General features: G+C 40.8%; 1 long non-coding RNA gene across 1 annotated transcript in view; it reads left to right on the top strand.

The window, feature by feature from the left end:
* The window catches only part of LOC132496107 (uncharacterized), a 72,824-nt gene that overhangs the window by 34,205 nt on the left and 10,684 nt on the right, over window positions 1–27,935 (top strand). The window contains exon 2 of the long non-coding RNA XR_009533374.1: window positions 15,950–16,145. This is a non-coding gene — a long non-coding RNA (uncharacterized LOC132496107). The remainder of the gene's footprint in view (window positions 1–15,949; window positions 16,146–27,935) is intronic.

Here is a 27,935-nt window from a genome sequence, read left to right as displayed (position 1 = left end):
AAGCCTTGCACTAGCAGGTAGGGACAAGAGTTGTAACTGCTACCGTGACCCTGTAACTCTCACCACATCCTGACCAGGCTTGGAAAAACAGATTATGCATATTTCCCTGTACTAATTAAATTAAAATGTTTTTTCCCTATACTTTATTGTAATGAAATTACCTTTGATGTTCACACACCTTAAATGCTTAGTAGATGACAACAAATGTTATACTAGGTCATTATCAGGAGCCATTTGATTGGCAGCTAACATCAAGAACAGGGCACAAAGTAAGTGATCAAAAAGTGCTATCCGCGGGGCTTCCCTGGTGGCGCAGTGGTTAAGAATCCACCTGCCAATGCAGGGGACAACGGGTTCGAGCCCTAGTCCGGGAAGATCCGACATGCCTCGGAGCAACAAAGCCCATGCGCCACGACACTGAGCCCACGTGCCACAACTACTGAAGCCCACGAGCCTAGAGCCCGTGCGCCTAGAGCCCGTGTTCCACAATAAGAGAAGGCACCACAATGAGAAGCCCATGCACCGCTACGAGGAGTGGCCCCTGCTCGCCGCAACTAGAGAAAGCCCGCATGCAGCAACGAAGACCCAACGCAGACAAAAATAAATAATTTTTTTTAAAAAGTGCTATCCGTTGGGTTTGTTCGTCTCACTCTTTGCCTAGGATAGGAGATCTTAGTCATCGTGGTACTAATGACAGCAAAAGCCCCCCTGCCATTGGACCCACGTACACTGACTACTTGACTCAATTCTCCTTATTATTCCCTTTTCTAACATAAAAACGTAGAGAATCGTGATCATTGTTTTACATCTCTATTAATTAGATAAAAATAAGTTTCAAATAAAAATATGTATGTCCGGGGCTTCCCTGGTGGCGCAGTGGTTGAGAGTCCGCCTGCCGATGCAGGGGACACGGGTTCGTGCCCCGGTCCGGGAAGATCCCACATGCCGCAGAGTGGCTGGGCCCGTGAGCCATGGCTGCTGAGCCTGCACGTCCAGAGCCTGTGCTCCGCAATGGGAGAGGCCACAACAGTGAGAGGCCCGCGTACAGCAAAAAATAAAAAATAAAAATAAAAATAATAATTAGCATGAAAACTGATTTGAAATAGCTTACTTTTAAATAAACATTTTGATTTACACGGCTTTGACTGAGGAATCCCACAAGTGATGATGGGTCACCCCGGACACGGGTCAGACAGACTTTTATCCTTTCAGCCTTGAGACCTCCAGACAGAACTAAAGATCATCAGAGGTTGTGTGAGAATCAGATCATCAGAAGCTATGTCAGAGGCCCCGGGCGACAGTAAGGGGATCCTACGTTCTGAGCCTGGCTCTGCTCATAAAATCTTGGTGACTTTGGGTGCTTAATTCCCCTAGTCCTCTTTTTTTTTTTTTTTTTTTTTTTTTTTGCGGTACGCAGGCCTCTCACTGTTGTGGCCTCTCCGGGTGCGGAGCACAGGCTCCGGACGCACAGGCTCAGCGGCCATGGCTCACGGGCCCAGTCGCTCCGCGGCATGTGGGATCTTCCCGGACCAGGGCACGAACCCGTGTCCCCTGCATCGGCAGGCGGACTCTCAACCACTGCGCCACCGGGGAAGCCCCTCATTTTTAAAAAATAGATCTTTATTGGAGCATAATTGCTTCACAATACTGTGTTAGTTCCTGTTGCACAAAAAAGCGAATCAGCCATATGCATATTCATGTCCCCATATCCCCTCCCTCTTGAGCCTCCCTCCCATCCTCCGTATCCCACCCCTCTAGGTCGTCTCAAAGCACTGAGCCGATCTCCCTGTGCTATGCGGTTGCTTCCCACTAGCTATCTATTTTACATTTGGTAGTGTATATATCTCCATGCCACTCTCTCACTTCGTCCCAGCTTACCCTTCCCCCTCCCCGTGTCCTCAAGTCCATTCTCTGCATCTGCGTCTTTATTCCTGTCCTGCTCCTAGGATCGTCAGAACCACTTTTTTTTTTTTAGATTCCATATATATGTGTTGGCATACGGTATTTGTTTTTCTCTTTCTGACTTACTTCACTCTGTATGACAGACTCTAGGTCCATCCACCTCACTACAAATAACTCAACTTCATTTCTTTTTATGGCTGAGTAATATTCCATTGTATATATGTGCCACATTTGCTTTATCCATTCATCTGTTGATGGACACTTAGGTTGCTTCCATGTCCTGGCTATTGTAAATAGAGCTGCAATGAACATTGTGGTACATGTCTCTTTTTGAATTATGCTTTTCTCAGGGTATATGCCCAGTAGTGAGATTGCTGGGTCATATGGTAGTTCTATTTTTAGTTTTTTAAGGAACCTCCATACTGTTTTCCATAGTGGTTGTATCAATTTACATTCTCACCAACAGTGCAGGAGGGTTCCCTTTTCACCACACCCTTTCCAGCATTTATTGTTTCTAGATTTTTTGATAATGGCCATTCTGACCGGCGTGAAGTGATACCTCATTGTAGTTTTGATTTGCATTTCTCTAATAATTAGTGATGTTGAGCAGCTTTTCATGTGCCTCTTGGCCATCTGTATGTCTTCCTTGGTGAAATGTCTATTTAGGTCTTCCACCCATTTTTTAACTGGATTGTTTTTTTGATATTGAGCTCCATGAGCTGTTTGTATATTTTGGAGACTAATCCTTTGTCTGTTGTTTCATTTGCAAATATTTTCTCCCATTCTGAAGGTTGTCTTTTTGTCTTGTTTATGGTTTCCTTTGCTGTGCAAAAGCTTTTAAGTCCCATTTGTTTATTTTTGTTTTTATTTCCATTACTCTAGGAAGTGGGTCAAAAAAAGAGCTTGCTGTGGTTTATGTCAAAGAGTGTTTTTCTTATGTTTTCCTCTAAGAGTTTTATAGTGTCTAGTATTACATTTACGTCTTTAATCCATTCGGAGTTTATTTTTGTGCATGATGTTAGGGAGTGTTCTAATTTCATTCCTTTACATGTAGCTGTCCAGTTTTCCCAGCACCATTTATTAAAAAGACTGTCTTTTCTCCATTGTATGTTCTTGCCTCCTTTTTCATAAATTAGGTGCCCATATGTGTGTGGGTTTATCTCTGGTCATTCTATCCTGTACCATTGATCTATATTTCTGTTTTTGTGCCAGTACCATACATTTTGATTACTGTAGCTTTGTGGTATAGTTTGAAGTTTTGATTCCTCCAACTCCGTTTTTCTTTCTCAAGATTGTTTTGGCTATTTGGGGTCTTTTGTGTTTCCATACAAATTGTAAATTTTTTATTCTAATTCTGTGAAGAATGCCATTGGCAGTTTGATAGAGATTGCATTGAATCTGTAGATTGTTTTGGGTAGTATAGTCATTTTCACAGTATTGATTCTTCCAATCCAAGAACATGGTATATTTCTCCATCTGTTTATGTCATCTTTGATTTCTTTCATCAGTGTTTTATTGTTTTCTGAGTACAAATCTTTCACCTCCTTAGGCAGGTTTATTCCTAGGTATTTTATTCTTTTTGTTGCAATGGTTAATGGATGTGTTTCCTTAATTTCTCTTTCTGATTTTCGTTGTTGGTGTATAGGAATGCCAGAGATTTTTGTGCATTAATTTTGTATGCTGAAACCTTACCAAATTCATTGATTAGTTCTAGTAGTTTTCTGGTGGCATCTTTAGGATTTTCTATGTATAGTATCATGTCATCGACAAACAGTGACAGTTTTACTTCTTCTTTTCCAATTTGTATTCCTTTTATTTCTTTTTCTTCTCTGATTGCCATGGGTAGGACTTCCAAAACTATGTTGATTAAGAGTGGCGAGAGTGGACATCCTTGTCTTGTTCTTGATCTTAGTGGAAATGCTTTCAGTTTTTCACCATTGAGTATGGTGCTTACTGTGGGTTTGTCATATATGGCCTTTATTATGTTGAGGTAGGTTCCCTCTATGCCCATTTTCTAGAGGGTTTTTTATCATAAATGGGTGTTGAATTTTGTCAAAAGCTTTTTCTGCATCTATTGAGATGATTATGTGGTTTTTATTCTTCAATTTGTTAATATGGTGTATCCCATTGATTGAGTTGCATATATTGAAGAATCCTTGCATTCCTGGGATAAATCCCACTTGATCCTGGTGTATGATCCTTTTAATGTGCTGTTGGATTCTGTTTGCTAGTATTTTCTTCAGGATTTTTGCAGCTATGTTCATCAGTGATACTGGTCTATAATTTTCTTTTTTTGTGACATCTTTTCCTGGTTTTGGTATCAAGGTGATGGTGGCCTCGTGGAATGAATTTGGGAGTGTTCCTCCCTCTGCTTTTTTTTGGAAGAGTTTAAGAAGGATCGGTGTTAGCTCTTCTCTAAATGTTTGATAGAATTTGCCTGTGCAGCCATCTGGTCCTGGACTTTTGTTTGTTGGAAGATTTTTATTTAAAATTTCTATTTCGTTACTTGTGATAGGTCTGTTTATATTTTCTAATTCTTCCTGATTCAGTCTTGGAAAATTGTACCTTTCCCAGAATTTGTCCATTTCTTTGTAGTTGCTAATTTTATTAGCATATAGTTGTTTGTAGTAGTCTCTTATAATCCTTTGTATTTCTGCGGCGTCAGTTGTGATTTCTCCTTTCTCATTTCTAATTTTATTGATTTGCATCCTCTCCCTTTTGTTTTTTTTGATGAGTCTGGCTAAAGGTTTATCAATTTTGTTTATCTTCTCAAAGAACCAGCTTTTAGTTTTATTGATCTTTGCTATTGTTTTCTTCATTTCTATTTCATTTATTCCTGCTCTGATCTTTATGATTTCTTTCCTTCTACTGACTTTGGGTTTTCTTTGTTCTTCTTTCTCTAGTTGTTTTAAGTGTAGGGTTAGATTGTTTATTTGAGATTTTTTTTGTTTCTTGAGGTAGGATTGTACTGCTATAAACTTCCCTCTTAGAACTGCTTTTGCTGCGTTCCATAGGTTTTGGATCGTCGTGTTTTCGTTGTCATTTGTTTTTATGTATTTTTTTAATATCTTTTTTGATTTGTTCAGTGATCTCTTGGTTATTTAGTAGCACACTGTTTAGCTTCCATGTATTTGTGTTTTTTATAGTTTTTTTCCTGTAATTGATTTCCAGTCTCATAGCATTGTAGTCAGAAAACATGCTTGATATGATTTCAATTTTCTTAAATTTTCTGAGGCTTGATTTGTGACCCAAGATGTGATCTATCCTGGAGAATGTTCCATGTGCATTTGAGAAGAAAATGTATTCTGCCACTTTTGGGTAGAATATTCTATGAATATCAATTAGATCGATGTGGTCTATTGTGTCATTTAAAGCTTGTGTTTCCTTATTTATTTTCTGTTTGGACGATCTGTCCATTGGTGTAAGTGGGGTGTTAAAGTCCTACTATTATTGTGTTACTGTCAGTTTCTCCTTTCATGGTTGTTAGCATTTGCTTATGTATTGAGGTGCTCCTATGTTGGGTGCATAAACATTATAATTGTTATATCTTCTTGGATTGATCCCTTGATCATTATGTAGTGTTCCTTCTTATCTCTTGTAACAGTCTTTATGTTAAAGTCTATTTTTTCTGATACGAGTATTGTTACTCCAGCTTTCTTCTGATTTCCATTTGCATGGAATATCCCTTTCCATTCCCTCACTTTCAGTCTCTGTGTGTCCCTAGGTCTGAAGTGGGTCTCTTGTAGACAGCATATATATGGGTCTTGTTTTTGTATCCATTCAGCCAGTCTGTGTCTTTTGGTTGGGACATTTAATCCATTTACATTCAAGGTTATTATCAATATGTATGTTCCTATTACCATTTTCTTAATTGTTTTGGGTTTGTTTTTGTGGGTCTTTCTCTTCTCTTGTGTTTCCTGCTTAGAGAAGTTCCTTTAGCATTTGTTGTATAGCTGGTTTGGTGGTGCTGAATTCTCTTAGCTTTTGCTTGTCTGAAAAGCTTTTGACTTCACCATTGAATCTGAATGAGATCCTTGCTGGGTAGAGTAATCTTCGTTGTAGGTTTTTCTCTTTAATCACTTTAAGTATATCCTGCCACTCCCTTCTGACCTGCAAAATTTCTGCTGAAAAATAAGCTGATAAGCTTATGGGGATTCCTTTGTATGTTATTTTTTGTTTTTCCCTTGATGCTTTTAGTATTTTTTCTTTGAATTTAATTTTTGTTAGTTTGATTAATATGTGTCTTGGTGTGTTTTTCCTAGTTTTTATCCTGTATGGGACTCTCTGTGCTTCCTGGACTTGGGTGACTATTTCCTTTCCCATATTAGGGAAGTTTTCAACTGTAATCTCTTCAGATATTTTCTCAGACCCTTTCTTTTTCTCGGACCCCTATAATTCGAATGTTGGTGCATTTAGTGTTGTCCCAGAGGTCTCTGAGATTGTCTTCTTTTCATTCTTTTCTCTTTATTCTGCTCCTTGGCAGTTATTTCCACCATTTTGTCTCCCAGCTCACTTATTCGTTCTTCTGCCTCCGTTATTCTGTTATTGATTCCTTCTAATGTATTTTTCATTTCAGTTATTGTGTTGTTCATCTCTGTTTATTCTTTAGTTCTTCTAGATCTTTGTTAAACATTTCTTGTATTTTCTCAGTCCATGCTTCCATTCTATTTCCGAGATTCTGGATCATCTTTACTATCAGTACTCTGAATTCTTTTTCAGGTAGATTGCCTATTTCCTCTTCATTTATTTGGTCTTGTAGGTTTTTACCATGCTCCTTCATCTGTGACATATTTTTTTGCTGTCCCCCCCCCTTTTTTTTTATGAGTGGGATTGTGTTCCTGTCTTACTGGTTGTTTGGCCTGAGACTTCCAACACTGGAGTTTGTAGGCTATTGGGTAGAGCTTGGTCTTGGAGCTGAGAGGAGGAACTCCATGAAACCTCGCTCCGATGAATACTCCCTGGGGTCTGAGATTCTCTGTTAGTCCAGTGGTTCAGACTCGGAGCTCCCACCGCAGGAGCTTCGGCCCAACCCTGGGCTCATGAACCATGATCCTGCAAGCCGCCTGGGGTGGCAAAAAAAAAAAAAAAACAAAAACAATAACAAAGTAAGAAATAAAATTAGACTAGGGAAACAGCAGACATGTTAGGAAGAATATAAAATTTAAAATATAGATGAATCAACAACCCGAAGGTACATCAGTACCACAATAGTAAAAAAGAGGAGGAGGGAAAAGGAAAAAAAAAGGGGTGGGGGGTGGGGAGGCCTTGGCTGTGGAGGGTGGGAACTAAGAAAGGGTGAGGTTTGGGTGGTGAGTGGGGCCAATGCTCAGGACCCACAGGGCTGGAAAAGGCCCTGGGGGCTGTGGACGGTGGGGCTTAGGCTCAAGGAACAGAAGGGGCCCAGGCATGCCCCCGACCCCTAGTCTCAGAGGGCAAGGGACCTCACCTGGGAGCCCAGCAGGCTTCCTGGGCTCGAGTGGGCGGGGCAAACACCCTTCTCTCTTTTCCTGCTCCTCTGGTCTGGGAGGGCCCCTCCCGCCTGCCTCTCCTGATCTCCCCGGCCTGCCCCCTATGCCCCCAAGGACCCACATGGCCTGGAGGGGGCTTTGGAGGGCAGGGAACCAGCCTGGGAGATCAGCAGGCTCCCCGTGCCCAAGTGGGCAGGGCAGTCGCCCTCCGCTCCTCTCCCGCTCTTCCTGCAGAGTCCCTCCTGCCTGCCTCTCCTGATCTCCCCGGCCTCAGGGGCGACGATCCTGTGTGGCCTCCACTTCTCCTCCCCCCCTCAGTCCCGCTACGTCCTACTAGTTCACTCTGAGGTTCCTTGGGCATCAGAGACCCCGCCCAGTGGCCGGCAGGAGCCCCAGTTGTGGGGAGACGCTAACTCGGTGTCTTCCACACCGCCATCTTGACCCTGCCTCCCTCGTTTTTTTTTACTTGAATTGTAGAAGCATAAAGATCGGAGTCCACTCTGTGTCCCATTGTCCCTGCGTGGCCCAGCACACGTTTATTTACCAAACATTTTCTTTTGCATCTTCATATGGAGTGCCTTCCTCCTTTCTGAAGTTCTAAACCACTCCCCGCCAACATCTTCTTTTGTCTTTAACCACAGGTGGTATTTAAGGCAAGGGTTTTGGTCATCTTGGAGAGTTGGCTTTCCTGAGTCTCTCCCATTTGTATGTTGGGGAGGGGGAATTTCCCCCTCTACCCCTCTTTGAGTTCTTGTGGCTGGACTAATAACAAAATTGATGCAAGACAGATTAACAGGAAAAAAAACAACACATTTTAATTCGTGCACACAGAGGTCTCATGGAAATGGGACCTAAGAAGTGGCCAAAGCAGGCAGCTTTTATACTTTTTAGACAAAGAGACAATAAATTTATGAGGAATTGACAGGACAAAGAAACTTGGGTTTTAGGTGCCCAATTAGTGAAGAATCAAAACAGAATGTGGGCTTGGGGTCGTAAATTAAAGAAGTAAGAAGGTTTGTTTCCAGAGGCTTCTAGGCCTGTAATTCCCCCATCTCTGGCGATAAGGGTGTCCTTCTAACTCCAGATGCAGGGGTGCACCTTTCACATGGGAGAATTATTTCCTGCTTTCGGGGAGACAGAAAGGAGGGTCAGAGTGTCCCTCTTGTAATGGCTGTTTCTTAAGTAACTTTAATTCAAAATAATCAGTATGCCATTGCTGCATATTTTGGGGTGAGCTTCCCTGGGCCCCAATATATAGATGTTATTAAACTTCTATTTGATTTTCTCCTGTTAATCTGTCATGTGTCAATTTAATTCTTAGACCATCCAGAAGAAACTAGAAGGATAGAGGACAATTTCTTCCTCCCTGACAGTGGCAACAACATAAAAAACTCCTTGATATCTGTTTTATAAATTCACTAGTTTCTTTAATAGTATACTAAATATGTGAATTAAAACCGCAATGATGTATAACCATACCCTTCCCAGAATGGCTAAAATTAGGAGAGGTGATAATATCAAGTATTAATGAGAGTGTGGTGCAACTAGAACTTTCAGATATTGCTGGTGGGAGCATAAGTTGGTACAGTCATTTTGGAAAATTGGCAGCATCTTCTATGTCTACCCTATGACCCAGCAGTTCCACTCCTGGGTATATTCCCAAGAGAAATGAGTGCTTAGGTTCACCAAACGATGCATTGGAAAATGTTCATAGCAGCTTTATACATGAGAGTCCCCAATCTGTTAACAACCCAAACGTCTATTAAGAGTAGGATGGATAAATAAATTGTGACATATTTGTAAATGAAATTCCACACAGCAATGAAAAACACACACTCCTGCTTCATGCACTAACGTGGCTGAATCGCACAGATGTAATATTGAGCAAGAGAAGCCAGACCCAAAAGAGTACATAGGGTGTGATTTCATTGACGTGGAGTTCAAGAATAAGCAAAATTAATCTCTAGTGAAAGAAGGCAAAATAGCGTTTGCCCTTGTGGGGGCAGGTTGACTGGGAGGGGTATAAGAGAGCCTCCTGGGGCGCTGGAAATTTTGATATCTTCTGAGTGGTGGTTACACAGGTGTACACATATGTAAAAATGTATTCATCTGCATCCAGTTTTATGCACTTTGTGTAATTTATTAATCTGCAAAAAAGTAAAAAGAAAATAATGTCTGAAATCCATCAGGCTAACGGGTAGTGATGGCTCTGTGTCCCGGAAATGTCAATCACAGTTTGGTCTTGTGCTCCCTTCTAGATGGCACTGCCCTGCCTGTAGTCCTCTGCCCACGGGACCTTGAGGCACTGCTCTGGGTGGGGTTGGGGGGTGGCAGCCACTGTACCAGGTCGGCCAGGACCTGAGATGGAAGATGACCAGGTGCCCTCTGCTGGCATTGGGGCTGCAGATTTGCGGGCAGCAAGGAGAGAGCAGAGTCAGAAGCAGCAGAGATGAGAGTGTGAGAGAGGCTCAGGGGAGGGGGTGGGCTGGAGTAGCTGTCTCTCAACATGCTTGGCTCTTGACAGCTTTCCTGACCCAGGTCTTTTCCAGATGTAGCCTTAGAGCATCTGCGCATGGCAAACTGACCTTCAGTGATTATTGCAACCTTGTCAAGGTGAGGGCAACTATAGCAGTCAGGATCTAGCAGGAAAAGGTGACTCACTCAAACAAGGTAATTGAGGAGAGTTTAATGAAAGGACACTTATACAGATGTGAATAGGTTCAGGGGATGGCCTCCCTCCACCTGAATCCCACCCAGGTGTCCCCTTTTCTATAAGCTCATGCCCCAGCCCTCTCCCTACTCCATTCCAGTCCAAGTGGCCCATCTTTAGTCCCTCTAGGGGTGAACGTGTGGGCTATGCCAGTGGTTCTTAGTCCCAGCTAGCCATAAACTCACCTGGGGAAGCTTTAAAGTACATCAGTGCCTGGGCCCCACCCCCAGAAGTTCTAATTTAATAGGTTTCAAGTAGAGCCTGGGCATTCTGCCATTTAAAAGCTCTCAGGTGGGCTTCCCTAGTGGCGCAGTGGTTGAGAGCCCGCCTGCCGATGCAGGGGACACGGGTTCGTGCCCCGGTCCGGGAAGATCCCACGTGCCGCGGAGCAGCTGGGCCCGTGAGCCATGGCTGCTGAGCCTGTGCGTCCGGAGCCTGTGCTCCGCAACGAGAGAGGCCACAACAGTGAGAGGCCTGTGTACCGCAAAAAAAAAAAAAAAAAAAAAAAAAAAAAGCTCTCAGGTGACTCTAACAAGCCCAGATCAATTCTTTCAGACTCTTGGGGGCCTAGGATCTGGGCATAGGTGCTTTTTCAAATTTCCTCAGTGCAGCCAGAGTCGAGAAGCTCTGTTCTGTTTTCTTTCAAAATCTATTGTTTGGCATAAACTTGCGGATCTGTTCTCCTCAGACTTTCCTTTTTTTTTTTTTTTTTTTTTTTTGCGGTACGCAGGCCTCTCACTGTTGTGGCCTCTCCCATTGCGGAGCACAGGCTCCGGACGCACAGGCTCAGCGGCCATGGCTCACGGGCCCAGCCGCTCCGCGGCATGTGGGATCCTCCCGGACGGGGGCACGAACCCGTGTCCCCTGCATCGGCAGGCGGACTCTCAACCACTGTGCCACCAGGGAAGCCCAGACTTTCCTTTAAAGTGTATTTCAGAAGTAAAACAATATAATATATTTAAAAACTGAACATTGATTATTTTCACCCTCATAACACTGCTTGAGGTACTATCAGTATCTCTGGCCAGAGTCAAGAACAAAGGAATAAAGAAAATAACATCCGTATTCATAACAGCATTATTCACGACAGCCAAAAGGCTGAAACGACCCTAGTGTCCATTGACAGATGAATGGATAAACCAAATGTGGTAAATACATACAATGGACTATTTTTCTGCCTTAAAAAGGAAGGAGATTCTGACACATGCTACAACATGGATGGACCTCTAGGACATTATGCTAAGTGAAAGAAACCAGTCTCAAAAAGACAAATACTGTATGACACTGCACTTATATGTGGTACTTAGGGTGGTCAAAATCACAGGGACAGAAACTAGAAGGGTGGTTGCTAGGGGCAGGGGTGGGGGGAATGGGTAATTGTTTAACCCTGGGTACCGGGTTTCAGTTTTTCAGGATGAAAAGAGTTCTACTCCTAGAAGAGAACATAAACAAAACATTCTCTGACATAAATTGTACCAATGTTTTCTTAGGTCAGTCTCCCAAGGCAATAGCAATAAAAACAAAAATAAATGGGACCTAATCAAACTTATAACCTTTTGCAGGGCAAAGGAAACCATAAAAAAATGAAAAAACAACCTACAGAACGGGAGAAAATATTTGCAAATGATGTGACAGACGAGGGCTTCATCTCCAAAATATACAAACAGCTCATACCACTCAACAACAAGAAAACAAACAACCGAATCGAAAAATGGGCAGAAGACCTAAACAGACATTTCTCCAAAGAAGACATACAGATGGCCAGTAGGCACATGAAAAGATGCTCAACATCACTAATTATTAGAGAAATGCACATCAAAACTACAATGAGGTATCACTTCACACCGGTCAGAATGGCCATCATTAAAAAGTCTACAAATAACAAACACTAGAGAGGGTGTGGAGAAAAGGGAACCCTCCTACACTGTTGATGGGAATGTAAATTGGTGCAGCCACTATGGAAAACAGTGTGTAGGTTCCTCAGAAAACTAAAAATAGAGTTACCATATGATCCAGCAATCCCACTGGGTTGTTCCCCTATGTTCGTAGCAGTGCTATTCACAATAGCCAAAATATGGGAACAACCTAAATGTCCATTGACAGATGAGTGGCTAAAGAGGTGGTACATATATACAGTGGAATACTACTCAGCCATAAAAAGAATGAAATAATGCCATTTGCAGCAACATGGATGCAACTAGAGACTATCATACTAAGTGAAGTAAGTCAGAAAGAGAAAGACAAATACCATATGATATCACTTATATGTGGAATCTAAAATATGGCACAGATGAACCTATCTATGAAACAGAAACAGACTCATAGACATAGAGAACAGACTTATGGTTGTCAAGGAGGAGGAGTTTGGGGGAGGGAAGGACTGGGAATTTGGGATTAGCAGATATGAACTATTATATATAAGATGGATAAACAACAATAGTACAGGGAACTCTATTCAATATCCTGTGATAAACCATAATGGAAAAGAATATTAAAAAAGAATGTCTAAAAAAGATGAAAAGAGTTCTAGACATTGTTTGCACAATGATGTGAATGTATTTAACACCACTGAACTGTACGCTTAAAATGGTTAAGGTGGAAATTTTATCTGTATTTTACCACATTAACAATTTTTTTTACTTTTTTTTTTTTTGCTGTACGCGGGCCTCTCACTGTTGTGGCCTCTCCCATTGCGGAGCACAGGCTCCGGACGCGCAGGCTCAGCGACCATGGCTCATGGGCCCAGCCGCTCCGCAGCATGTGGGATCTTCCCAGACCGGGGTACGAGCCTGTGTCCTCTGCATCGGCAGGCGGACTCCCAACCACTGTGCCACCAGGGAAGCCCTTAAAAAAAAATTTAAAGCAGGAATATTTAGTTCATTTAAATTGTATGTTCATACACAAGGTTGACAAGAAAAACTCCCCTTCGTCTTCCTCACACCCCAGTCCCTGGGGTTTGCTCTGGATACAGGGAGAGCAAATCTTATCAACTGCCTTTCTTCTTAATCCAGCCTGGTAGGAAGACGCAGCTGAGCCTCAGAATATAAACTAGAAATGAAAAACAACTGAGAAATCTCCTTCTAATTCTCTGCGTCTTTTATTGAGGACGCCCAGAGTGAGGGGGCTCGGCTTTTGGGAGAGGGAAACAGTAGGACACCGTTGTGGGCAAGAGGACCCAGGGCAGGCCGGGCGGTGGAGGAGGGGCGGTGCAAGTAAAACTTCCCTGCGAGGTCATATAGAAGGAAGAGGACATTCTTTTCCAATCATGCTGCTGTAGGAAAATATTCTTCTTCCTTGATGTGGCTCCCCAGTGTACTGTCTCTGAGCATTGTTTATCATGCGAACTGTGGGCTTCCGTCCAAGAGTCACCCTCAGGGGCAGGAAGATTATAGGGAAAATGAGGAGCTGTGACCTCACCTTGCCCTGGGTGGGGGGCCAATGCCTACCCCATGCTCCTCTGTTGGAGCTCCTTGGTGATATGATTCTAAACTAGACTCATACTTGGGGAAAGGGATTCCTGTAGATTATCACGCTCCACTGTGCTGTTCAGGGTGGAAGAACAGATACCAGGGCAAGATCAGCCTGTGTATGCTTCCCTACACAGCCTAGGGAATTGACGAGGTGGTGAAATTTGAGAAAAAAGTGAGGCGAAAGCTGGTTATCCCATGAGACAACTCTTATAAATCATTTACCATTTTCCCCACTTTGATTCTGAGAATAATATTTAGCATCTGGTTTTAAAAATCCTTTTCTACTGTGCAAAGAAATACCAACCGATTGAGATCAAGCAAAAGCTGTTTATTCAGGGCTTGCTATAGCAAGAGTCAGCCAACATCACTTAGGTTTTGGCAGACACCCAAAGGCAGGCAGAGGAGTGGGAAAGCTTTGTACTGGCCAAAGAGGAAGGCTGCAGGTGTGCCCTGATTGGAGGCTGTTGACATGGGAAGCTGCAGGCAGGCTAACCAGAAGCATGGCATCCTATGTGATTGGTCAGGGGAACATATTTGCTTTCTCCAGTCGATCCCAAGTTGGAAGCTGCAACAAAAATTAGGGAGACTATCAGATATTAATAAAGTCCTGGCCATTTGGGACCGATTGTTACAGGAGTTATTGTTTCACTTCCTGGACTAGTTGTTAGAGATAGAAGTCTGACTTGCAGATAGTAGGTTGGCTTCCTGGGCTGGTTGCTGCAGATTGTGGGTCAGAGTTCTGTTTTATATACGGTCTGGCCATTGTCCATTTGTATATTCAGTCTCTCACTACCAGACTGTAACGAAAAAAATGTTGCCTGCTATTCCAGTTCTACAAGGATAAAGCCATTAGCCACTGGAGTTGCCCACTGACAGTGCACCTGAGGGGAATTCACTGTGAACTTCCCTCTAACTGCTTTTGCTGCATCCCATAGATTTTGTACGGTTGTGTTTTCATTGTCATTTGTCTCAAGGTATTTTTGAATTATCTTTTTGATTTCCTCATTGACCCATTGTTTTTTTAGTAGCATGTTGTTTAGTCTCCATGTAATCGTTTTTTTCTCATTTCTTTTTCTGTGGTTGATTTCTCGTTTCATGTTGTTGTGGTCAGAGAAGATGCTTGAAATAATTTCCATACTCTTAAATTTCTTGAGGTTTGTTTTGTGGTCAGTCCTAGAGAATGTTTCATGTGCACTTGAAAAGAATGTGTATTCTGGTTTTTTTGGATGTAACATCCTGAAAATATCAATAAGTCTAACTGTTCTATTGTATCATTTAGGATCTCTGTTGCCTTGTTGATTTTCTGTATAGAGGATCTGTCCATTGATGTGAGTGGGGTGTTAAAGTCTCCTACTATTATTGTATTCCTGAGAGGAATTCAAGATGGAGAAAAACAGGAAGCATTCTGCATTCTGTGCTGGCCCCTAGATAGTTAAGATGCATCTCTAAGGACGAATTTCAAATGACCCTAGATTATTGCATATTCCCATATATAGAAAAGCACTAACATCATTAACTTGAGATGTCTGTTCTTTGTGATTTGCAGTAATCTTTTGAAGTTCAACTACATGTTTTTTCCAGCCAAAAAAAATTCATATACGTCCTGGTTCCTCCCTTACTTCTTCAGAGCAGTTCCTCAGGGCTACCTGAGAGGCTGTCTCTGAGGCTATAGTCCTCCGTAAGGTCCCCAAATAAAACTTGACTCACAACTTTTATGCTGTGCGTCCTTATTTCAGTCAACAAAAGCTTGAGGTGTTTCAGCCTGAAAGTCTAGTGGTGGTGGAGCTGTAGGAGTGAAGCTTTCTTTGCTCCCTTCCTCTACTCAGGCCAGTGTAGTCATAGAAATATCAGATCAAGGTGGGGACAGTGGTCCAGAAGTTCCAGGCTTTGCCACTACCAAAGCTGAAAGTTTGGGGGACAATGAGGAAGCCTCTGCTGCAGTGTGGACAGACTCAGGAGTCTCAGTGAGAACAACCCTTCCCCAACAAGTGGAAGGTCACCTTGACCGCCAAAGGAAGCACTCCAGTTATATCGTCTGTATAAGTGGAGGGAGTTCCCAGAGAGGGAAACCCTTTTATAAAATCCCTAATACCCCGACTTTTAACTTCAGCAATAGAGTATGCCACTGAAAGTTATTGAACTTGTCAACATTGGCTTGCATCAAATTTGTAAACAGCTCCTCAGCTGCCCCTTCCCTACCATCACCTGGCCCCCATCGCTAACTGTAGAAATCTTTAGAATTTTCTCTAGGATTCATTCTCCCTTACCTGACCCCTGTAGTATTTGGTTCATAATTCTCTTATGGCTTTTAGCTTGCTGTATAGTTTATGATATTCATATTTACTTCTTTTAACCTCCGCCAGACTATAAACTGTCTTTTTTTTTTTTATCACCTGCAGTGTTAGTATAGACACTGAAAAACACTCACTGATCACTGTCCCTGTGATGGATGACACATTCATTCACCAAATACTTATTGAGAAGCTTCTCGGAGCCAAATCAGAAGATAGGCACTAGAGGATACAAAGACAAAACTGTCACTGCCCCTGGCCTCAGGGTGAGAGCAAAGCAGCCAAATAATTGCCATACGATGTGGTAAGTGCTAAGTAATGGAACGGAAGTAAGTACGAAGTGCTTTGGGAACACAAGTAAGGAAGTGACTTGCTTTGATGAGCAAATCAGGGGAGGCTTCATGGAAGAGGTAACATTTGAAGGCTGAGTGGAGGTTTTCCTTGCAGAGAAGGAGAGAGCATCCAGGTAGAGGGAACTGTAATAGAAAGAGGTGGAGCTCAGGTGATGGCATCCAGGGGGGGGCAGGTGGGGCTGGAGTTCTGGTGGAGATGTAGCTGCCTGAGTTCATAGGGGCTAGATTGTGAAGAGCCTTGAATGCCATTTTTATAAGTCATTTGGATTTAATTCTACTGGCAATGTAGAGTCCATCCAGCCTGCTAAACGGAGGGATGGCAAACACCTGTGTTTTGTTATGATAATTTTGGCACCGATGTGGCAGATGGATGGGGGCACCCAGTTAAGAGGCTGCCGATGATAGGGACCTGAACTAGAGCAAGAAATAACTGAAATTCCCTTCTGCTCCTCTGGGGCAAACTGTTCTCCTTGGCAGTTTTCAGGCAATCAACTTGTCCAAAGGTAAAATCCAAGGCTCAGTGTTTCACCTACTGCGTGATTTTTTTCTTTCTCCCACTCTGTGTGTTTTCTTTTCACTTTCTTGATGATGCCCTTTAAAGCACAAAAGTTCTTAATTTTGATAAAGTTCAGTTTATCTACTTTTTTACTTTTTCACTTGTGCTTTCAATGTCACATTTTAGTAGGTTTTGTCTAACCCAAGGTAATGAAGACTCACCCCTATGTTTCTAAGAATTTTATAGTGTTAACCCTTATGTTTCGGTCTATGACCATTTTGAGGTAATTTTTGTATATGATATGAGAAGAGTCCAACTACACTCTTTTGCATGTCGATACGTAGTTGTCCCAGCACCATTTGTTGAAAAGCCTGTTCTTTCCCCCTCTGAATTACCTTTGTTGAAAATCAATTGACTATAAACACAAAGGTTTGCTTCTAGACTCTCAGTTCATTGATCTGTATGTTTTTCTTTATGCCAGGACCACATTGTCTTAATGCTTTGTAATAAGTTCTGAAATCAGAAAGTGTGACTCTCCCAATTGTGTTATTCTTTTCAAATTTATTTGGCTACTCACACCAGCATCTCAGAAGTCCCATCAGACAGCTTCTTTGGTTGTTGTTGTTAATTACTGGAGATTAACTAGCCACAGCAATTTGTTATTTGTGAACACTAACTAGCCACAGCAATTTGTTATTTGTGAACACCATAGGTTATATCTAACTCAGACACATCTGCTATCAAATGGGAGGGAAACGTTGGCAAAGAAAAAGAAAAAATTGAAACTTTTTTTATGACTTGAAAAATAAAGAACTCTAATTGTATAGCAATTGTATAAATGTATCTAAACATGTGTTTTGGGAATGCAGATGGAATAAGAATGATTGCTTCTGGCTTGTCCTTAGCTTCATGACATCCTAAGAAATTGAAAGGGTTCTAAGTACAAGACTATTCCTCCATTCTCTAGTAAAAGAAATAGGGAAGTTCTACAGAAGAACATACAAATACAAATGAGCAATATCAAGATATGAGGGAAAGTTTTGTGACCCAACAGCAAGGTGTCAATAAATCTGAAAGCTGAACCCCTAGCTCAACTTACAGGTGTATGGAAAAATAGCATATCATAAAGGAGAAATTCAGCTCTATATCCCTCTATAATTACCTAGCTTTCCTGAGAGTTTGATAAGATTTTCTCATTGTATGGGTATGTAATGGTTAATTTTCTGTTGTCTCGGAGGGTGCTTTGGAATGAGATTAATATTTAAATCTGGATTGCCCATCATAATGTGGGTAGGCCACATCCAATCAGTTGAAGACCTGAATAGGCCAAAAGACTGGCCTCCCTGAGCAAGAGGAAGTTTGCTAGCAGACTGTCTGCCGACTTCATCTGTACAATCAGCTCTCCTGGGTTTCCAGCCCGCTGCCCCACACTGCAGATTGGTACTTGCAGCTTCCATAATTGTGTGAGCCAATTCCATAAAATAAATCTCCGTATAGGTCCACATCCTATTGGCTCTGTTTCTCTGGAGAACTCTGACAAATCTAGGGCATAAATAATTTCTAAACAAATAGATTGGTGTATATTTGCCTACCTCCAGAGAGAATTTATAAATTTACAAATTATAAAGCCCTTTAAAAATAAAGGAGCTTCCATTTTGATTGACTTAGGAAGCTAATCCTCTTTCATATAAATAGAAGAGAATTCAAGAAAAGAAAGATTTAATTCCATATACTCTCAATCTATCGGTTTGACAATTTTGATTTGAAAACAATAATAAGTTTTCTCTGTTTTTAGCAGGGTAAAAAATAATGTTAGCTAATATTCTAACTTTTGCAAGACCTGGATTTGTTTATTCATAGAAATCCATATTAATCTGGACTCCCTAAATCTTTTACTAGTCTTGTTCTTCAGATAAGCTTACCTTAGTAATTATTTAATAACATAAAAGCGTAAGAAATTTGTATGTCCAACTATACTGAGTTATAATTATATCTTTTAAAAGTATTTGCTCTTAAGAATTTCAAAAAATGTTAGAAACTAGTTACTCTATTTCCACTGTCTATATAAATTTCATAATATCATCTGTCTGACAATCTTTTTGATATCAGCAGTGACTGTATTATTTTATAGCATCAACTTAAATCATAATACCAAGATCCTAAATTGGCTTTGAGAGAGACCTTGGACTAATTGAGTTAATAAATAACCTTTGGATGCCCAATTTCTTGGCAGATCAAAACTAACAAGTAAAAGAATATAAAACAAGCAAGCATAATTTTAATATATCTGCCCTTGTTGCCTGTTTTTATTCTTTAGAGAGTGACCATCAGTTAGTGAATTAATAAGGATATACCAATGCCTTTGGGTCATATTAGCATACAGGGTACTATTTGCTATGTTACAGACATGCAGAATGAATGAATGTGGCATGTGAGCTGGTGGTACACAAGCAGGCATCCTTGTAGAGCTGTGGTCTGCTGCTAGGTACCTGAGTATGGTAGACAGTGCTCCTTTGCTTCCTTTCCAGTTTTCTCTGTGCCTGAGAGGGAACAGAAGTTAGTTTCTTTGGTTAAAAGTTGTAATTAAATGAGTACTCAAATAGTAGTTGCAAAGACATACAAATATGTAAGGTAATGGATATGTTTTGTTGGGTTTTCAAGGAAATTGCTGTAGTTTTATTAAGATGGTAAGTTTAATGTGATATATGTCTTATAAAGCTATAAATTTATCATTTAATTATATGTGCATATGTGTATGTATGTATATATATATATATATATATATGGCGTGTGAATTAGTAAAAGAGTTTGTGAATGACAGTTCAGAAAAAGAATGATCTTTGGATATCCTCTTTTTTTTGGTTTTTGTCATGGTTTGAATCATTTTTAAACAAAAATTCTTTACTTCTAAGTTAGGATTCCTGGTAATTATTGTTACTTTTTAAATTTTATTTTAAATTGTCCATCTTACAAAGATTGTAACCATTTTCTTATCTTTAGACACCCATTACTTATGCTCTGATCTTTATGTCTGTTCATATCTCACCTGTGATAACTCTTTTATTTTGCTTTTCCCATATTCAAGCCCTAACTTGAAAATAGCAAATTTGTTAAGATACTTCTTGCAATCTTGACCCTCCTCAGAAGGGCACTGGGCAGCACTGTTTGTCTCCTAGAGATCATTAGCATGTTGGGTTTTTCCATATTGCTTTTAGCTCAGTCACTACAAAAGCAAACTAAAACAGATGTTCCCTTGGGAGCCAAGTGTTAAATAGGCCTTTTTCTTTCCTACTCAGTCATAAGAGCAACACCTGACTTTGGGCAGCCTGACTATACTGAATCCTTCATAATTGTTCGTACAGAAAAGGCAAGTTGTGCTTTAAAAGTGCTTACGCAAAAGGTAAAATCTCATTACAAGCCTACGGTCTACCTTAGGTAGGTTTAGCTACCTTGTTTATTGCCGTGGTGCTGTGGCAGAAACAATTAAGCTAGTTGGTGCCTCAGCGGGAATTATTCTAGCTCCCCTTCTCACTCACTGCCCTCGTAAGATTTGCTGTTCAAACCTAATTGCTTCAAAACAATGCACAATAGTCACATTTCACCTATGGCATTTTTTCATTGTCTAATTCCCACATAATTGTCAAGAACCACCCCAACCTAAGTAATCCTAGGGTTTTTTTTCCTAGTCATCCTAGGAAATAGTAATCCTATTTCCTTAGTTTCCAACCTAAGGAAACCAATCTAGCTCCCCCTCCGAATAAAAATGAACCCCACGACTGCTGAACAGCTCTTCAAACTCAGCATTCTCTGTCCCCTGGCCAATGCTGATACATTATTTTTTCATAGTTCTTATCTTTAAAATAAAGTACATTCTGTGCTGCATAAGCTGTAACTTCTGAATTCTCTGCCTCTTAACAAGAGCATGCCACCTTGTTAAAGATTTAAGGATTCAAAACCACTTGCTGAAGATGCTCAACATCGCTAATTATTAGAGAAATGGAAATCAAAACTATAAGGTACCACCTCACACCGGTATATATCAGAATGGTGATCATCAAAAAGTCCACAAATAATAAAGGCTGGAGAGGGTGTGGAGAAAAGGGAACCCTCCTACACTGTCGGTGGGAATGTAAATTGGTACAGCCACTATGGAGAACAGTATGGAGATTCCTCAAAAAACTAAAAATAGAACTACCATATGATCCAGCAGTCCCACCCCTGTGCACATCCAGACAAAACTGTAATTCGAAAAGATACATGAACCCCAATGTTCATAGCAGTACTAGTTACAATAGCCAAGAGATGGAAACAACCTAAATGTCCATCGACAGATGAATGCATAAAGAAGATGTGATATATATATATATATATATATATATATATATATATATAAAATGGAATACTACTCAGCCATTAAAAAAAGATAATGCCATTTGCAGCAACATGGATGCAACTAGAGATCATGATACTAAGTGAAGTAAGTCAGAAAGAGAAATGTACTGAGGATGCCAAGAAGTCAGCCTTGGAAAGGTCATATCAAGTATATTTAACCACAAGTAATGCTCTTAAACTCTAGGGTATATACTCATGGGTTTATGATTCCCAGTGTGAAGTCACTAAGGATTCTAAAACCTGGACATCCAGTCCCAATGGAGATGTATAAACCTACGGCTCAGTAAAAAGCTTTAGAATCACAGAGCTCTGAAAGTGGGTAGCTACTCAATTTCCTATATAAGACTTTTAGATTAAGATCTGTGATTAGGATATAACAGTTTAACATTTGGCTCCTTTTATTACTTCTTTCCTTTGTATGAGTCAAGGTATTAGATTGTAAAATAACTGCCATAGTTGTTTTTGCCTTTCTCTCAGCTGTCTTCTTTCCCATAAACTCTCTGAACTCCCTTATTTACCTGTCTCAAACAATTGTAATGGCTGCCAATTTTTCCAACAAGTGGTTTTACCATCTGTCTTTAGACTCCTCTAATAAGACCTGCTAACATATATCCATATGTCTTCACTGAACCTAGGCCCCCAACCGTTAGCTGCTGTTCCTAAAAAGTACAAAGACCTCAAAGGAATCCAAGAAATTTGAGGGATAAAGAGACATGAGACTAATTCTCCTGATTAGGTTTAGGCTGACTAGGAAACTGGATACAAATGGTTCCAAATTTTAAAATTATATTTGTAATTATTCTATTTCTTGAGCACTTCCAATATGTGTTTAAATATTACTATAAACTGTTATCTCAAACCAACATCTAGTGGATGATACCACATCAAGAGACACAAAATTCTTCGTGGTCAACCATGGTCTTGGATCTGAATTTGACCACAAAAAGGGAGTAAGTATTTATAACAAGTCCTAGCTCAACTATGGTGTAGATACCAAAGGAAGAACATCAGCAGGAAATATGAAAGATGAACATACCACCTTCCTACTCCACAGCTGAGTCACAAGATTTCTTGGAAAAATGACAAATAACTAAAATTACCTTCCCTGATAATAATGCAGTCTGCTTGGATGCAAATTGCCCTCTTGATAGTTTTTAGCCAATCAGCACACCCAAGGACAAAACAAAACAAAACGTTTTGTCATTTCTCCCCTGACTGAGAGTGTTCCCTCCATAAACCCTGTTTTGTCTATTGGATGGCAATCTGTATACAACTAATCTCCCTAATAGATGAGTAAATGTCAGCTGTGCTTTAAATTAATGTCTCTGAGATGTTCTTTAACAAGGGTGATGTCAACATCCAAGATAGGGAATAAAAGCAGGGAAGTTAGTCTGGAAAGGGGTTAATGTTTGGAACATGCCGAGTTTGTGGTACTTGTAAAGGACATACAGGTGATAAGCAATTAATTAAAGGAAAGATGGAGGCTGAAGCAGAAATTAGAGGTGATTAACACAGATGTGGTACGGAAGATTTTGTATTAGATTACCCAGTAGTGCATAATGTTAAAATGGTGAGTCACCACTGTCTGAGAGGAAGAAATTTTCTTCTATCCTTCTAGGTTCTTCTGGTTGGTCTAAGAATTAAATTGACATGAGACAGATTAACATGAGAAAATCAAACAAAAGTTTAATAACATGTATACATGGGAGAGCCCAGGAAAACTGAATAACTCTCAAAAATGACTGAAACCCTCACCTTAAATACCACTTTTAGCTAAAGACAAAAGAGGATGTTGGGGGTTGTTGTTTCGGACCTCAAAGGAGAAGAAGGCAATTTACGTGAAGACGGAAAAGCAAGTGTTTGGTAAACAAATGTTTGCTGGGACACAGAGAGACGCTGGGACACAGAGAGAAATTCTAACAAACAGACTTTGCTAACTTCCTCCCTGTCTATACACCTAGTTCACACTATAGTTATCTATGGTGATAGTTCCTTTCCTGGAACAGGTCCTCTGTCTACATTCTTTAGGCAGTTAGGGGACCGGCCAAAGATTCTTCATGAGTCTTTTGGGCCTTGATTGTTTTCATCTCGAAATAATCCACATGCCAGAGAGATACTTTGGGGTGGCAAATTTTGCTCTCCTACACCAACAAATTAACTGTGCCACCATCTGAGGGATGTCTGAAGAAGAGGCACAGGCAAAGAAGATGGACTGAGCCATGACATGAAATTAAAGAGGAGCAAAGCAATTTATTTGATCACATATGAAGTGCCATTGCTTTTAAGACATCTCTATTTCAGAAATGTTGAAAATTGAGCATCTTAGCATTGATGAAACACAGCAGAATGTGGGCTGAAGAGGAGGCATTGGATTTGGAAACTAGGGAGTTATTGGTTAATCCATTTCACTAAGTTGGTAAGTGCAGAACTGGATCGCTGTGAGTTGGATCAAATGGGAGTGTGGAAGTAGGAACTCTTTGCTGACCACTACTTTACAAATGGGAAGATGTGATGAAGCTTGAATGAGGCAGGACACAAAGGAAGGTAATTTTTGTATGAAGAAGAACTGAGCCTCTTTGACAGCTAAGAAGCAGCTGATGGAGAGGTAGAGATCAGAGGTCCATGTTGGGCAGGATAGAGTAGATTAGTGGAGGGGGTACAGCTATGGAGTCAGTCGGGGCTGGGTTTAAGTAGTCACTTTCCTACTTACTATTTATCTGACACTGGACATTTCAATTAGACCTTCTGAGCCTTGGTCTACTCATTTGTAACAGCAGGGTAATCATTCCCCTACTTCATGAAGTTGTTGTATGTATTAAGTGAGATTATCCACTTAATGAAGTGTTTGGCACAGTGGCCAGGATGTATTAAATGCTCAATAAATGAGATCTACTATAAAGAGATTAAGAAAGAACATAATTGATTAGCCAAATGCAGGTGGGAAAGGATGGAATCAAGTTCATAGGTGGAGGAATTAGCCCTGAAAAGGAGGAGGGATCCCTATGTGGTGGTACTAAAAGATGTCCATAAATTCTTTGATCCCCTTTCCTTCAAAAAATGGACCCTAATTACCCTCCCCTTGAGTGTAGGTAGTACTTGGTGAATCACCTCTAACTAATAGAATGTGGTGGGAGTGACAGTATGCAACTTTGAGAGTAAGTTATAAAAGGTGTTGTGACCTCCATACTTGTTCTTTGGATTACTCAATCTGGGGGAAGCCAGCTGATATTTCATGAGAACATGCAAGCATTTCAGTGGAGAGGCCCATGTGGTAAGGGATTCAGGCCTTCTGCCAACAGCCAGGTGAGTGATCCATCTTGGAAGGTGGTCTCTAGCCCCAGTTAAGCTTTCACATGAGTGTAGCCTGAGCTGACATCTTAACTGCAACCTCATGAAGGACCCTGAGCCAGGCTCTCCCAATTAAGCTACTTCAAAATTCCTGACTCATGGGACCTCTGAGATAATAAGCGTACTTTTAAGCTACTAAATCTAAGGATGATTTGTTACACAGCAATAGAAAACGAACACTCCCTCTTTCTCTGAGACAGAAAGAAAGCGGAGAATGATAGGTGAGGACAGGCATGATATGGAAAGGAGAAAAGGCAGGTGCCTGATGGTCTCTATTTTCTCTTAAGATTAAAATACAGGACATGTTATTTGCTGACCATGAGGTAGCCTGATGAGACTGGCAGAAGAGACAGGCAGAAAATAGGCAAGGGAATCTACTAGGAACACAAGTAAGATTCATGATTCCCTTTCGTGCCTCTCTTCCCTTATGCCAAATGCAACCACAGAAATCACACTTGATATTGGAACTAGATCAGCCCTCGTGCACTGAGCCTTCATCTCAAGTGTGAAATTCAGAGGCATTGCAGCCTGAGCCAGCCCCAGAGACTGCCTGTGTGGGCAAACGGCTGATGAGTGAGTTCAGGACTGAGGATGGCTCAGGCTCATCTTGGGAAAGTACTCCCTGCTGTCAAGCATGATTAGCCAGAGCTATATAGAGCCTAGCATATTATTTATGAAGAGGGATAGAATATCAGAGGGAAATATTATAAGAGAAAAATCGACAGGCCTTATGGATTCTGCTACAAGCATATTGCAGTAAAGGGAAAGCCCTACAGTCTTTTAAATATCTCATTTGTATTATTCTTTCATCCTTGGTCCATTTTCCCTCCACCCCTCCTCTCTGGTTATTAGCAAGGGAGCCCTGGGAATTCTCCTGATTGAGCCAGCTATCAATCTTTATCACAGAACAAGGTGGAGCTCCAGCACATAGAAGAGGCCAGGTTAAGGCTGCCCTCTCCCAGTTATACCACCTTATAGCCTTGGTCTCTTTAAACCCTAAAGGCCCACCAGGAATTGAATCACTGTGTCTCCTTGCAGAGTGACAGTTCCTGCTCTCCTTGGGAGCTTAACTTCGCTTTGTACTGATTCTGTTTGCAACTTGGGAAACTTAAACTGTACTGCAAAACTGGTACCTTTTCTACATTACACAATTGATTCAATTCATTCATTCATCCTTTCACTCAGCTATTCAATTATTTAGCAACTCATTATTGAGTGCCTACTCAGTAATGGGACCGGCATGTACTAAGTGTTGGGAATAAAAAATGAATACTATGTTCTTGAGGAGTAGTAAAATGGCCTGCTGGCACATATATCATATTTATTGAGTATCACTCAATAAATTTGTGTTGAATGAATGATAATTCCTACCCTCTATGGGCATCCTAGTCTAGTAGGGGGAGGGAAGCATGTTAACAAGTAATTACAATAGTTTTAGTGCAATAGTAAAGGAATAATTCCAGTATTATAAATATAGAGGACTGTATCTACCTGGAAGTTAGGGATGGTTTGATAAAGGAAGTAACATTTGTTTGATCTTGAAGAACAAATAAGAGTTTTTCCAGGAAAGGAATGTAGGAAAAATCTTTGCATGCAGCCCCAAATTCACAGGTCTTATTTTTAGCAGGTTTCTTTTCGCTCCAATCTAATCCTAATTTGCTAATATACATATTAATCAATATTTTGCTGGTTTTCAATCTTTTGAGTTTATTTTTGCTTTTGTTCCCTAGGCAATGATTGGTTGGCAAAGTTAGATGCAAAACAATTATACAGAAGAGATTATCTTTGACAGAGTGGTTGAAATGAATTCAAGGAAAAAAAGATGTATTTTAAGTTCCTTCCTCAGAAATATTTTAATTTATTGTAATTTCTAAGACAGATGGAAGATAGTCTTCCTAAAAATGGTCTCCCTATTACCGCTAAACCTTCCTCTCTGACACCTGGCTGAGAACCCAGAAAACACGCCTTGTTCTTTGCCAGACCAGTGTTTACTGTTATTTGCTCACTTTGGAGTAGCTTAGGAGCCCATCAGATATTGTACACCAGACTGGCAGAAGGACTTGGAACCGCCAAATATAAAAACCAAATGGGTCATCATCAATTCATTAGTGATTATATAGAGAGAAAAATTTTAATTACTTGACAGCATGGAAAATCACATTACACCAGGGAGTAGAACTTGCTAAGCCCACAGATTCCTCCAAATTGGAATTTAGAAAGAACTCTTATTTGCAGCAGAAAACATGAATCAATACTGACACTTCGTAAAATGTTTTAATGACTAAGCTCAAGCATTTTGTCTCAAGAAGCTACTGGCCTAACAACACCTGCCACTGTTACCATTGCTGATTAGATAATATCCATGAAGTGGTCTAACCTGTTCTATTAAGCTTGTGAACTGCTTTGACAATCTTAAAGGAATGAACAAGGAACAAAGAAGGATGGGAAATAGAAAGAGCCAAGGAGTCAAATCTTTTTCCAGTTTAATTGAGAATTTTGGATTCTATCACGTTTGCACTCAGCCTTGCCATCAAATTCTTATTTTCAACAGCTTTCAACCATTACTGCATTTAATAGAGGTTGATGGTTGATGAGTATTTTTATACATAACTGCGGTTTCAGGCTGATTCTCAGGTGTTTAACCAGCAAAGCCATGCAACGCTTCGCTGAGTCAGTCCCATGAGAAAGGGTTATCACCTGCTGAGCCCGGCAGTGGGAAACCAGAGCAGTACAAAGATTTAGAATCTTCCCTTTCTAGCTGACATGCCACAGCTTGTCTTCAATTTTCTGGATAATTTAGGATTTTATTTAATATGATTTTTCAAGAACTGAACAATCATCCTAAACAAATCAAGGCCAGACTATTATTAACACAGAGCAGCATTTCCCACACTGTCAGTACCATGCTCTCCACTTCAAAGGGGTTCTGTGACAGAGGAGGTTTGGGAAAGTCAGGAGTAAACAGAGCTCACAAGGTTTCTTTACTACAGGCATCCCTCAGATTTCTTTGTGTGGTAGCAGACATCTTGGATCTCCAGGAGGAAATATAGAATATAGTGGTTTCCAGCTCATTTGACCACAGAAGCTGTTTTTTTTTTTTTTTAAATCTGTATTGGAGTATAATTGCTTCACAATACTGTGTTAGTTTCTGTTGCACAACAAAGTGAATCAGCCATAGGCATACACATGTCCCCATATCCCCTCCCTCTTGAGCCTCCCTCCCATCCTTCCTCTCCCACCCCTCTAGGTCATGGCAAAGCACTGAGCCTATCTCCCTGTGCTATGCAGCTGCTTCCCACCAGCCAGCTATTTTACATTCGGTAGTGTATATATGTCGATGCTACTCTCACCAGAAGCTGTTTTTGGATGCAAGACCATCTGATGGGGTTGATGTCCCACAGAGCATACTTTGGGAAATATTGCTGTTCAAGTATACTTGTTATTCTCGAACACTCCACATTGTTAATAGAGCAGTGGACACGCTAAGAAGGATACTCCAAGGAAG

Source organism: Mesoplodon densirostris, chromosome 9, assembly GCF_025265405.1.
Source record: "Mesoplodon densirostris isolate mMesDen1 chromosome 9, mMesDen1 primary haplotype, whole genome shotgun sequence".
Taxonomy (NCBI): Eukaryota; Metazoa; Chordata; class Mammalia; order Artiodactyla; family Ziphiidae; genus Mesoplodon; species Mesoplodon densirostris.
Note: the sequence above shows the minus strand (reverse complement) of the source record. Positions and strands in the feature narration are given on the sequence as shown.